We start from the raw sequence: 12,407 nt of genomic DNA on the forward strand, positions 1-12,407 counted from the left end.
TAAAAGTCTCAAGTGCTTTCCGACTAGTTTCACAGAAAGTTTCCTGATGTTCTTGCTTTAAAGAACAGGAAAATGCATGTGAGGTTGAGAATATCGCAGTGATAATTGAATGGTGCAGGGTCATGGGAGGTTAAGAGGGCTGAGTACTTGCATGGCATTTAATATTCATAATCATGCTCTGAGAAGAGTGACAAGAGAGACAAGAGCGACGGCCTGTGGTGCTGAGAATAGTTTCAAGTGCACTCCACAGCTCTAACGTGAAGGTCTCTCTGAGGGTGTTGAGGGTTTCAATAGAGAGCATCATATTCCTAAAGGAATGTAGGGTAGGATGCATTAATTAATTCCATTAGTTTGAAAATTCAGTTTTTATCACAATTCAGGTGCCTACTGCAAAGACGTAAAGGAAGTAAGTGTCTTATTATGAAGTGCTGAAGTTTTTTCCAAACTGACTGTAAGAAGGAACATTTCATTCTCTGCAAACAAATTGTATTGCTCTGACTCAAGCTGCCCCTAAGCCCCCATTAATGACCTGAAAAATGGGATGTGCTTTGCCTTAAGCTGCCACATGTGTTTTTTCTTGATTTAGCTTCTTTTGCTTTCTACAACCAAATGAGGTACAGGTAGAGATAAAACTGTGACTCACAAATAATTTTATGACTTTACTTTGTGGGTTGGCTTTCCGCAGGTGAAAATTAGAAGCATTCCCCCAATAGACTAGTTTATCTTTTCAAAAACGTGTTGGTCTCAGCCATTTACATTTCAGATTTTTCACCATGTGCACTAAAAGGTAATAATATTAATCATCATCATAATAATAATAAAAAACAATATATTCATACGTATAGTTCTCGATATTGCATTGTTTTGTCATGTCTAAGTACTGTGAAGAACAGTTGGAATGGTTGCACAATATATTGATAGACAATGTACCATTTATGGAAGGCTGGAAGGCTGTTAGCCATGCTGGAAGTCAAAGTCATGGCCAGCTAGCCACACCACATGTTGGCGGCAAACTGGTATCTTGGTAAACGCTCATGGCAGCAAGAAAGGCTGCAATTCTGAGCCACATTATATACGATAGATTTAACAGTACTTCTCTCACACAAAATAGCTAAAAAAACAGAGAATATTTTAGATACATCAGCCCTCATCCTCCTGGACCTGTTGGCCACCTTCGACATGGTCTGCCATCGCACTCTAAAGACACGCCTCCTAGAAGCCGAAATCCAAGAGAAGGCCCTTGACTGGACCACGTCCTTCCTCTCCGACAGAACCCAGAGCGTCCGACTCCCACCGTTCCGATCCGAAACCACCGACATCATCTGGGGCGGCGTCCAGGGCTCATCCCTCAGCCCAACGCTGTTCAACATCTACATGGCCCTCCTCGCACAAGTGGCCCGCCATCACGACACCCAGCTCATCCTCTCCCTCACCAAGGACCCACACACCGCCAAAACCAACCTCCACGAGGGAATGAAGGCTGGCACCGACTAGATGAGGAGCAACCGTCTGAAACTGAACTCAGACAAGACGGAGGTACTCATCCTCGGACCCACCCCGTCAGCCTGGGACAACTCCTGGTGGCCAACCGCACTAGAAACAGCCCCAACACCCACCGACCATGCACGCAACCTAGGATTCATCCTCGACTCCTCCCTCTCCATGACTAAGCAGGTCAGCACCGTTTCCTCCTCCTGCTACAACACCCTCCACATGTTCCGCAGGATCTACAAGTGGATCCCAACCGAAACAAGAAGAACGGTGACACAGGCCTTCATCAGCAGCAGACTGGACTACGGCAACGCACTCTACTCAGGAATCCCAGGCAAAAACCTACGACAACTACAACGCATCCAAAATGCCTCCACCCGACTGATCATCAACGTCTCCCGCCGTAGTCACATCACCCCCACCTGAGAAACCTACACTGGCTCCCCGTCGACAAGAAGATCACCTTCAAGCTCCTCACCCACGCACAGAAAGCAGTCCACAATGCCGGGCCAGCCTACCTTAACAGCAGACTCAGCTTCTACACCCCCACCCGCCAGCTCCGCTCCGGAAGCCTTACTCTCACCGCGGTCCCCCGTATCCAACAAACGACCTCTGGTGGCAGATCCTTCTCCTACCTCGCCACCAAGACCTGGAACGCCCTACCCACCCACATACGGAAGACCCAAGACCTACTCGCCTCACAGGTAAGAAGCGCGCTCTACAAGTACTCTGATTTTTTATTGATTGATAGATACCAAATGAGAAGAAAAGCTGCAGCTACTTTTCAAATACGCACTGGCAAATCGAAAAGCTTTTGTTTTATAGGGCTACTGCCTGCAAAGAAAGGCATGCACAAATGTTCAGGTCATTTGTGTTTGTGTAAGGTGTTTATTTCAGTCATTTTACGCATGTGCCATATTTGATATTTCGCACCATAATTTGCTTAACAGTCAAATCACATTTAGATGCAAAATAACCTTTTGTGGAACATCATCAGGACTGAGCAAACACTTTTAAGAGGACAAATCCTATTATGAAGGAAAAACGAGGGTTCAAAATAATAAGTGCACATTTACCCTTGATGCAACATAATCAGGAGTGTAAAAACACTGTTAGGATTAAACAGCACATTTAGGAGCAGAATCAGAATCAGGTGTTAAATCACTTAGATACAACTTTAACAGGAGAGTCAGAACATTTTTAGGAGCTAAACTTGCTTAGTGGTAAATACATTTGAGTGCCAAATGATGATTGATGCAACATCAACAGAACAAATAACATATAGTAGTTAAAACATCTTGGGTGAAAAATCCGAAAGCACCATTATGATATCACATTTAAGAACACAATCACATTAAGGTGCAAATCACCCTTTTAAAAAATCAACCGCAGTGCAGAAAAATGTTCAGAGGCACTGATCATATTTGTGTGGCTTTACATGGCTTAGTAAAAACATCGGGCGCAGTCGGTACGGGTAAGAGCAGTGGTGCAGTGCGGAACGGGACGGGGGAGTTGACATATGATACATTGTGCTATCTGCATCGTAGACTCAGTGGTGTGGCGAGCGTAAGGTAAGTGGTTTTATTTATTTATTTATTTTATTTTCCCTAACCTGTCGTATGTCAACTTTCTCTCCTTCCCCACTGCCCCATTGATCTTACCTGTACAGGCCACTTCAGCGAACTTGGGAATGCGGAAAATACATTTTAGTAACTGGTCGACGCATGTTTCCTATCCAGATTAATGTTTATTGAAAGTTTCTTTGAAAAAGAATGTTTTCAGATCTCTCCTAATGAGTCAGTAGTTTCCTTGAGTCTTTATTGTTGGGTCAGGATCATTCCAGAGGTGTGGGTTCGTTTGCTCTTCCTCTGTATTATTTTCTTTTGGGCTCAGCTGTGAGGAGGAGAGCTTGTTTGGAAGACCCTAGGGGGCATATTATCAAGGGATTTATCTCTGCTTTTTTGGCTTTAAAAGCCAAGAAAGCGGAGATGAAATGATCTCCCTATCAGCAACAGGGTGCTAATTCGCATGTTAGCCCCCTTTATCTCTACGCTTCCCCTAGCATCTCTAATGAGATGCAAACGGGCGTTCCAGAGAAAAATAATAGGAGAAATGTTGTTAAGCAACATTTCTCCTATTATCAAGGATATCGCTAACCCTGTTAATGATAAAAAAAAAAGCAGCGTTAACCACGGTTAGCGTTGCTTTTTTTACACCTGGTATTTTCCTGACTTAGCCATGATATCCTATGGAAGGTGGATATCATTGCTAAGTTTGTGAGCCCCTATCATCAAGCTAACGCCAAACTTCGAGAGATTATCGTTGGTTTTACAGCGATAATCTCTCATTTGGCAGTTAGCGTGAGGATTTTTATCACTTCTGAGATAAACGTTGCTAATAGTAAGTTATCTCAGCGATATTTTCCGGCGATGCTTAGCGATAAAAAAATCGTTGCAAAGCCTAGTTAGCGATAAATATCGCTATTCATTCGTTGGTAATATGCCCCTATGTTCCTTGTCAGAAAGTTAGGCTTGTCCAGATTCTGCAAATACTGAGCGCCGTGTACATGATAAATAGATTTTTTTATGTCATTCTTTGATGCACAGGAAGCCAATAGAAATTAGTTAAATTTTTGGGTGATTTGGATATATCTTTGCAACCTGGTTTTGAATTCTTTTTAACTTTGAATTCAAGACTTTTGAAGTTCAGTCTTCAATATCAATCAGCTTGTATTAAAAGTAGCAGCAGTTTTGCTAGTTCAACAAGATGACCGAAGTGGAAGAAAGGAAGAATGTTCCTGCTTATGAACAGATGAAAGATTGAGTTCTTAACCATTCTCATGGACAAAGGACATTTTCTTGTTAAATATCATTTCAAGGTTTTTTCATTTTAATTGGTGGGACACGAGTACATAGAATTTGTGAAACCTGACGGATTGCTGCCTGAGCCTGTATTACCTCAACCTTTGGCATACTTCTCTGCATGAAAATGGAGTATTTTTAAATACAGATGGGGCAGATTTACAAGCCCCATGTGCCACATTTACGCCGCCGTTGCGTCGCTCCTGTGACGCAGCGGTGGCATAACCCATGTGCCACATTGCGCCTTATTTACAACGTGATGCATCTCACAACGTGACGCATCTAGGGAGATACGTCACATTGTAAAGCCCTACGCCACATGAAACCTGCGTTAGGTTTCAAGTGGGTGTTCCAGTGCAGGGTGGGTGTTCCGTCGCAGGAACACCTCGTAAAAGTGATGCAATCTACAAGATTTCACTGAGTCACTTTTACGTCCATGCTGAGTCAAAGCCCTGTGTCTGCTTGAAGCTGGCGTAAGGAGTGACGCAGCATGTTAGGCATAGGGCGCCCCTGAGCATTGCTAGAGCTGCGTGGAGATTGCGACACGACTCCAGCAATGCACCGCACTATCGCCACAGGATGCGACAGGCATCACCCTCTCCTTGCGCCACGGTGCGCTGCATTGTAAATGCGAGACATTTGTGGTGATGCAGGGAGGGAATTGTGTGTCGCATCTGTTCTGGCACATCCCTGCTGATTTGCAGTGATGCGCCAGAAGTCGTAAATCTGCCCCAGACATGTCCTTGGTGTCTCAAGAGTAACTATTCGTTTTCTACAGCCTGGGTGATAGATCCGTTCTCAAAGTAGGATCCTCTGACATTTGTGGTAACTGCTGACTAGCACTAAAGCTAAAACTCACCATTCAGACTTGAGAAGTAGGGACAGGCTATACGCAGGTCACAAATGTGACATCCGAATAAAGGACCTTTCAAGTCTCGTTTGGCATTCTGTCGCTCACTTGCCTGGATGTATCAGGTTCAAAACTTTCACCGAAACGAAATGAGTTGTTCAGAAACACAGACCCCTATATAAGGCTTGTTCAAATAAAATAAGTCTAAAGAGTTTGCCTCAATTATCCAAGATGATATGGGAGCGAGTAGATGTAGAATATGAATGCACTAGACATAGCAGAGTGTAATTGCTTAATTGTTTGTAATATACACGCCTAATTTTCAAATATGACTTAGACTTGGACTTTAGGAGGCATATTACCAACGAGTAGCGATATTTATCGCTAACTAGGCTTTGCAACGATTTTTTTATCGCTAAGTATTGCCAGTATTTACGCTGAGATAACTTGCTATTAGCAACGTTTATCTCAGAAGTGATAAAAATCCTCATGCTAACTGCCAAATGAGAGATTATCGCTAGAAAACCAACATTATTCTCTCGAAGTTTGGCGTTAGCTTGATGATAGGGGCTCACAAACTTAGCCATGATATCCACCTTCCATAGGATATCATGGCTAAGTCAGGAAAATACCAGGTGTAAAAAAAGCAGCGCTAACCGTGGTTAGCGCTGCTTTTTTTGTCTCTATCAGGGTTAGCGTGAAGCTTGATAATAGGAGAAATGTCGCTTAGCAACATTTCTCCTATTATTTTGCTCTGGAACGCCCACTTTGCATCTCATTAGAGATGCAAAGGGAAGGGTAGTGAAAAAGGGTGCTAACATGCAAATTTGCGTGTTAGCACCCTGTTGCTGATAAGGAGATAATTTTATCTCCGCTTCTTGGCTTTTAAAGCCAAAAAAGCAGAGATAAATCCCTTGATAATATGCCCCTAGATTTTTAGACCTCACTACTAGACCCAGTGCTTAGTACTGTACATGTAACTGCCAGGGGTATTGGTGTCAATGATACAGGGTGAGCAGTGGCACTGGAGCACAGTGAAATGAGGGCTCTACTTCGCTCCAATTCTCCAATTATAGCAATCTTCTTATTTTTACTTGGGTTTGATGAGGCCCATATTCCTTACTTGCATTATGGCCCACGGCACTTCCTACGTCAATGATGGCTGCTGCTTTTGTTCCTAATAATAATGGAGTCCTTTGGAGTGCTGAATGGTTGTTTACGCAACGTGGAGGTGAGGTCGGACTGGCCTTCAAATCTCGAACTATTCTGCTTTCGTGTTTTTTAGATACAGTTACTACATCACTGGGCTCATTAGGTGTGCCTCAGTTTACACATGTTAAGAAGAAAGGGGCATATTATCAAGGGGGTTTATCTCCGCTTTTTTGGCTTTAAATGCCAAGAAAGCGGAGATATAATTATCTCCCTATTACCAAGCTGTCGCTAACACCAGTTAGTGACAGCTAATAGGAGATAGCGACCATCATGGGCCCCGCTTTGCATGTCAGTGATATTTATCACTAATGACATGCAAAGTGGGCGTGCCAAGATGTTAGCGACTGGAAACAGTCCCTAACATCGCTATCTCCTATTACCAACTTTTGGAGATATTCGCGCTAAGCGCGAATATCTCCAAAAGCTAACACCTGCCCTGAGCAGTTCTTAGCCATGTTATCCAATGGGAGGTGGATAACATGGCTAAGAGCATTTGCTCGATAATGCATGAATATCGCTGACTTTTCAGCGATATTCATGCATTGCGGCCGTTTTTTATCGCATTTGCGATAAACCTTGCTAATAGCAAGGTTTATCTGCGATAAAAATCGCCGATGTGCGGCGATAATTTTTGTCTCAAAACAAGTTAGAGACAAAAATTATCGCTAGTTGTTGGTAATATGCCCCAATGTTCTTTTGCATCTATATGTATCTGGTGAATATCTAACAGTCGTGGATTCATACAAGATGCTATTTATTTTTCCCTTTTCAAGGCCTCGAGGCCCTCTGGAAAAAGTATAAGGCAACACTCACTCGCCGCCCTCAAATCGAGGAGTTTTGTTGTATCGTTCATTCAAGAGATGAGGCTCAGGTCTTCATCAAAAGATTATTTAATCTGTAATATGGACATCAGCACTCCGTGTCTCCCTCTGTTTGCTCCAGACCAGCGAACTGGCAGTCTGGAACTCCCAGCCACAAGACCCACGGCAATAGAGTACAGTCACCAAACATCCCGCCATAACTTGAAATAAACAAAAGACAACTAGCCATAACAAGAATTCTATGGGAAATATGCCCGTTTACCAAATACCGCTGCGTGAGAAGCACCAGTGACATTCGAAGCATCTATAAACTCTTCAGGTAAAATGAAGGGCATGGGGGAAATGGAAGAACAAAAATAAGAAGGACCTTTTAGCCACAGAAAATAATCTTATTATCCTAATAATATCATTTTGTGAAGATAATGATGAGGTACATAAAAAGCACCAAACGCTGATGAAAAAGTCTTTACAGTAGCAAAAACAAGCATTTGCAATGACATCGGTCTCGACTTTGGGACCTTATATGTATTTAGCTATGCAGCACATTAGCCTGGGTGCTGAAACATCTACTGTTCTTTAACATGGAGGGAAAGTAAGCACCAAACTGCGTGAAATGCCAGGAATATGAATACATGGAGAGAAATATTGCCTTTCACCGGGAAATGGTATAGTCCAAAGCTCTGTTTTTTATATAAAAGCAGGGCCTTCATTGGTCATATATCTGAAAATACAGGTTTTGAAAAAAATAATATTGTCTAGGGTGCTTGTGGAAGACAATTTCTCTGTAATGCAATCTAGACAATGCTAACGTGATTCTGGTATTTTACTGACATCTGATGGTCGTTTTCTATCAAAACAGTTAAATAGAGGCAGTTGAACAGAAAAAAAGTCCCTAAGCTGAAGCAGACAAGTCCTAGGGTTGATCTCCAGAGCCCATAAAGTACATGCACATTTAAGTATATACAAAAGTATATACAGCATTGTCATAGCCAATATGTCTCGCCTTTGGGACTTTATACTTGTTTAGCCATGCAGCACACTAACCTGGATGCTGTGGCGCCAGGGATTTAAGAGCTATAAAATTACTACACACAAGTTCATGTAGTCTGTTTCATGAATACATCTCTGTGGCAACAGTACTTCAACCGTGCCTCAAGAACAAAATAGGTATAAAGTTAAAATAGGAGGGTTTCATACTAAAAACAAGGAAAGGGGTTGCACAAGCGAGTTAAGTGTCTAGTTAAAGACATGTTTTTTAGTCAAGATTATGAAGGAGAGACAGACCATGAGATGGTGAGCTCGGCTAGTTAATAAAAATGTGTGGTGATGTGTTCGCTTGGGGCCCTTCAGAAAGATTAATTGGTTATCTTTCAGTTGCTTGTTAGTTACTGTACTTGCCTGGTAATCTGATACTAATGAGGTGAAATAATTGCCCAGATGCTGTAAACCCATCGAAGGAGACTAGCTCCTGGAGGAACCACAAATGCCCAAAAGAGACCACCAGAAAATCTTTTTTCAAGGGGAAAGGGAGTGCCGAAAAACAAAACATGATTTTTACTGGGGTCCTGAAATTATTGCACGATGTGGAATGTAGAATAACAAAAAAACAAAATAATTAACAAAAAGCCGTGGCCAGCCTTCAAAATGTATGCTTGTGACATGTAATGTTTGTAGTAGTATGAATGAAATCAACCATAGAAAGCAGCCCAAGTGATAAAAAGACCCACAAACCGTAAAGAAAATAGCCCACCCACTGACTTTTTCGACCAGCCTTTTGACACAATGTGATGGCCCTCGAGTTTCTTTGAATTTAAAGGCCTGTGGCACTGGGGCACAGGCCTTTAAAGCCTTGCCACCCTTCAATTATTACCCGTGAGTGACTTTAGGTATCTGCCATCAGTGCACCTTTTCATATATGCGGTATACGAGGCCGCCGGTTGTTCTGGGAAACTCATGCCTAGCACTTAATATTAGCTTTAAAGCGCTATCATTCTAGGTAGAGAAGGAACTGCGACACGAGTAGACACAATGACTGAGCACAAAATAACAACATTAATGTCATATAGGACATGGAGTTAAATCTCTATCCAGGTTTCACTGTTATTGACACAGACACAAGCTTCTATCTGGGCATCGCTCACAGTAGCATGTGATTCTGTGGTCCACAGAAATCAGAGACACATGAAACAAGCATTTGCAATGCAATAGGACTCACATTTTCGCTAGACCTATTGCAGTGCAAACAGGAGTGCGGGCGGGCAAGAAGGCACGAACAATGGGGGGACGAGAAGGCATGGACTGCGGGAGGGGTGCCCCGAGAAGAAAGTACTGCTCAAAATCTAAAAAAACATACTGTGCAACACTCGAAGTAAAGGGGCCATGGAAGGACACAAATGACGACACGGCTGTCATAAGGAGGGACTAGCAAGCCTAAAATCAATCGGAAGGCAGCATTTAAGACACAAGCCAATGAAAAAGGAGGGCGGAGCTTCTCTCCATACTGAATACTGCATGCCTCGCAAAGCGAACAGCGCATGCGTGCTGCCGCTATAGGCTCGACCTAACAAGAGGTCTGAAATGCTCAACCTAATGATGCTCTGGTTTTTAACAAGAAAGAGGAATAATTAACAGTGAAAGCAACCTGTGATATTAAAATGAAGAGTCCACAATCGGCAAAAAATGCTGCTTTGTCTTCTCCGATCTTCTTCTACAGCAAGTACTTGCAGGCTTCCTGATGTTTATATGTGGTATTTAAACATTCCCACTGACAGTAGTAAATCATATTATTAAATTAAAAACATACATGTCTTTAGTAGGCCTTATATACATCTTTACTTGCTACACAAATATTTGTAGATGTAAACAGGTGTTTTTACCGTTCAGAAGCAGAAGTGTTGAAACAAATCTTTGGCAGCATTGTTGTGATTCCTTAAACTGCTTGTTTCATCTAGCTTAGGAAAAGTGAATCTCTTTCTGCCAGTAGAATTTCAGCAGTGCCGGCAAAGCTGTTTTTATTTGTACAGAAATATTTGCAAAATTAAAAGTTGTTTTAGCTCACAAGTTTAATGCCAAAAAATATATTTTCCAAAAGTAAAGCAAAGATGCAGCTCTGTTTGTCTATAAATGTTGATGTCACTGTGCCGTATGTACGTGTATGGAGATCGAGAACTGTCTGCTTTTGGTTTTTATTTTTTTGCCTGCATGTTTGGCAGGTGTTGACCAATGGCAGAAATGTGGGTTATTTGTGTGACATTCATCCTTTCTCTCCTATAGGCCATTGTAGGGCTATTGCCCATCCTCTCAACAAATAACCAAATAAAATTTGTTGTTAAAAAAAAAGTAAAGCAAAGACTGTGCATTAAAAGGGTGTAATGTTCCAATTGTGTCTGTCATATAGCTAGTAGTTGAGTTATTAGCACAACTAGCAACTCGCTTGTTGACCTAGGAAGGAAATTGGAGGCTAGAAACATTTTTAAAAAAAGGACTTTCCTTGGTATGTTTGGCTAGACGCAAAGTCTTCCTATAGGTGGCTCGTAGGTTGGATATACAATTTTATGGATCTGCTTATGCATTCGATTGAAAGGAAAATGGCAGCATATAGCATGTTGAAATTTGGAATATAGCACAAAATGATAGATTTGCATTTCACGTGATTTCGCGTAATTTTGCAGAAATTTCACGTAATGACACGAAAGCAACTAATGCAAATTTCCCATACCCCTACTTATTATCCATGAAAAGTGGAACACAAAGGCTCTGCATCATTATATTGTGATATGTTGATGGTTATTCCACCATCATTTGTGTTAGTAAAAACATGCCTCGGAGCATATCAGAATGCCACACCACTTTGTGACATGTAACGGATACATTTGGGACTACATTATTAGCTGGGCCAGACTGACCAATTTGTCACTCTAACATTTCCACAGTGGGAAGCAGGCAATAGGGGCTGCCTTTAGAGCAGGATGGTTGGTCTTGACCAAAGCCAGTCCCAATAGTCCCACTCTACTTGTGGCTTTCTGCAGTGTGGCTTGGACAGTTTTGCCATGGCTGATTTTGGTTTTAAGTCCGGCCCTGTTTAATGGGTCAAGTTACACGGACCTCAGTGGGATCATAAATGCCCAGAATGGGCAGATGTGGGCTACTATTTGCAGAGTGAGTTCACGTTTTTCCTGTTCATCTTTTCTGTTGGACTTGGCCCTTTTGGCAGGTTCATCCCTGAACTTTTTGCCTTTTAATATGACATAATGGTAGTGATTTTTAGGCTTCTGCGCACTTTAGGACTGTGGCCGAGTGTAAAGTGCGTGCGCTCTCTGAGTGCGTGTGGTGTTGAAATTGGCCTGCCCTTCCATAGGAATGCATGGGGGATATGAGTGTCCGTGGTAATTCCTGATGTGAGAGGAGTGCAGGGGTGAGTTTGGTCTGTGCGAACTCGTGAGATTAAATGCTGTGCGATGGTGTGCGCAGATTTATTATAACTAGTGGAGAAGTGCCACTTTTAGAAGTTGGCATTTCTGTGTGCAGTGTCTGCCTACTGTGAATTGTATGTTTGGCTTGTGATTGACAGGGGTTGGCTGGTGTGCTTGTCTCCAGGAGCCAGGATGGGTCTGCCCGGTGGTGATTATGAAGATCTGCATGTAGATGGGAGGGAGGAGTTGCACTTGGGACCTGGATAGGGCTGGGCCTCCCCTCCACAATGCTGGCTCCACTCCCTTTGGTGTGTCTGATGTCCCTGGCTTGTTCTGTGAATAGAGGAGAGGAGCTGAGCAAAACAAAGTGCTCAAGTGCTCCTGAACCAGTTGTATCTGGTTCCCTCCTAGCCTTGTGCTGTGTCACACAGGGAAAAAGCTGTATAAATAAGGGGCTGTGACCCCAAGTAAATGTTCTTTTTTTCTACTTGTATCTACCTGGGGTGTGCTGCTGCTGGGGCCAAGGGGAAGGCTTGCATCCCTGGGCCCTGCCCTGCCCCTGGATACCTGGAGGACTTCTTTTTGGGACCTTTCTGCCCTCATCACCTGGAGGACCTTTTTACTGGGACCCTTTTACTTCAAGGGCCATTCCTTGGGACTTTGTGATTTTTGTGCCCCCCAGCGCCTTGTGAGCGCTTTAATTTTACTTTCTAACAGAGCACTGTCTTTATCACAGGAGGAAGCACTTCTGCCGTTCAAT

Source organism: Lissotriton vulgaris, chromosome 9 (assembly GCF_964263255.1).
Source record: "Lissotriton vulgaris chromosome 9, aLisVul1.2, whole genome shotgun sequence".
NCBI lineage: Eukaryota > Metazoa > Chordata > Amphibia > Caudata > Salamandridae > Lissotriton > Lissotriton vulgaris.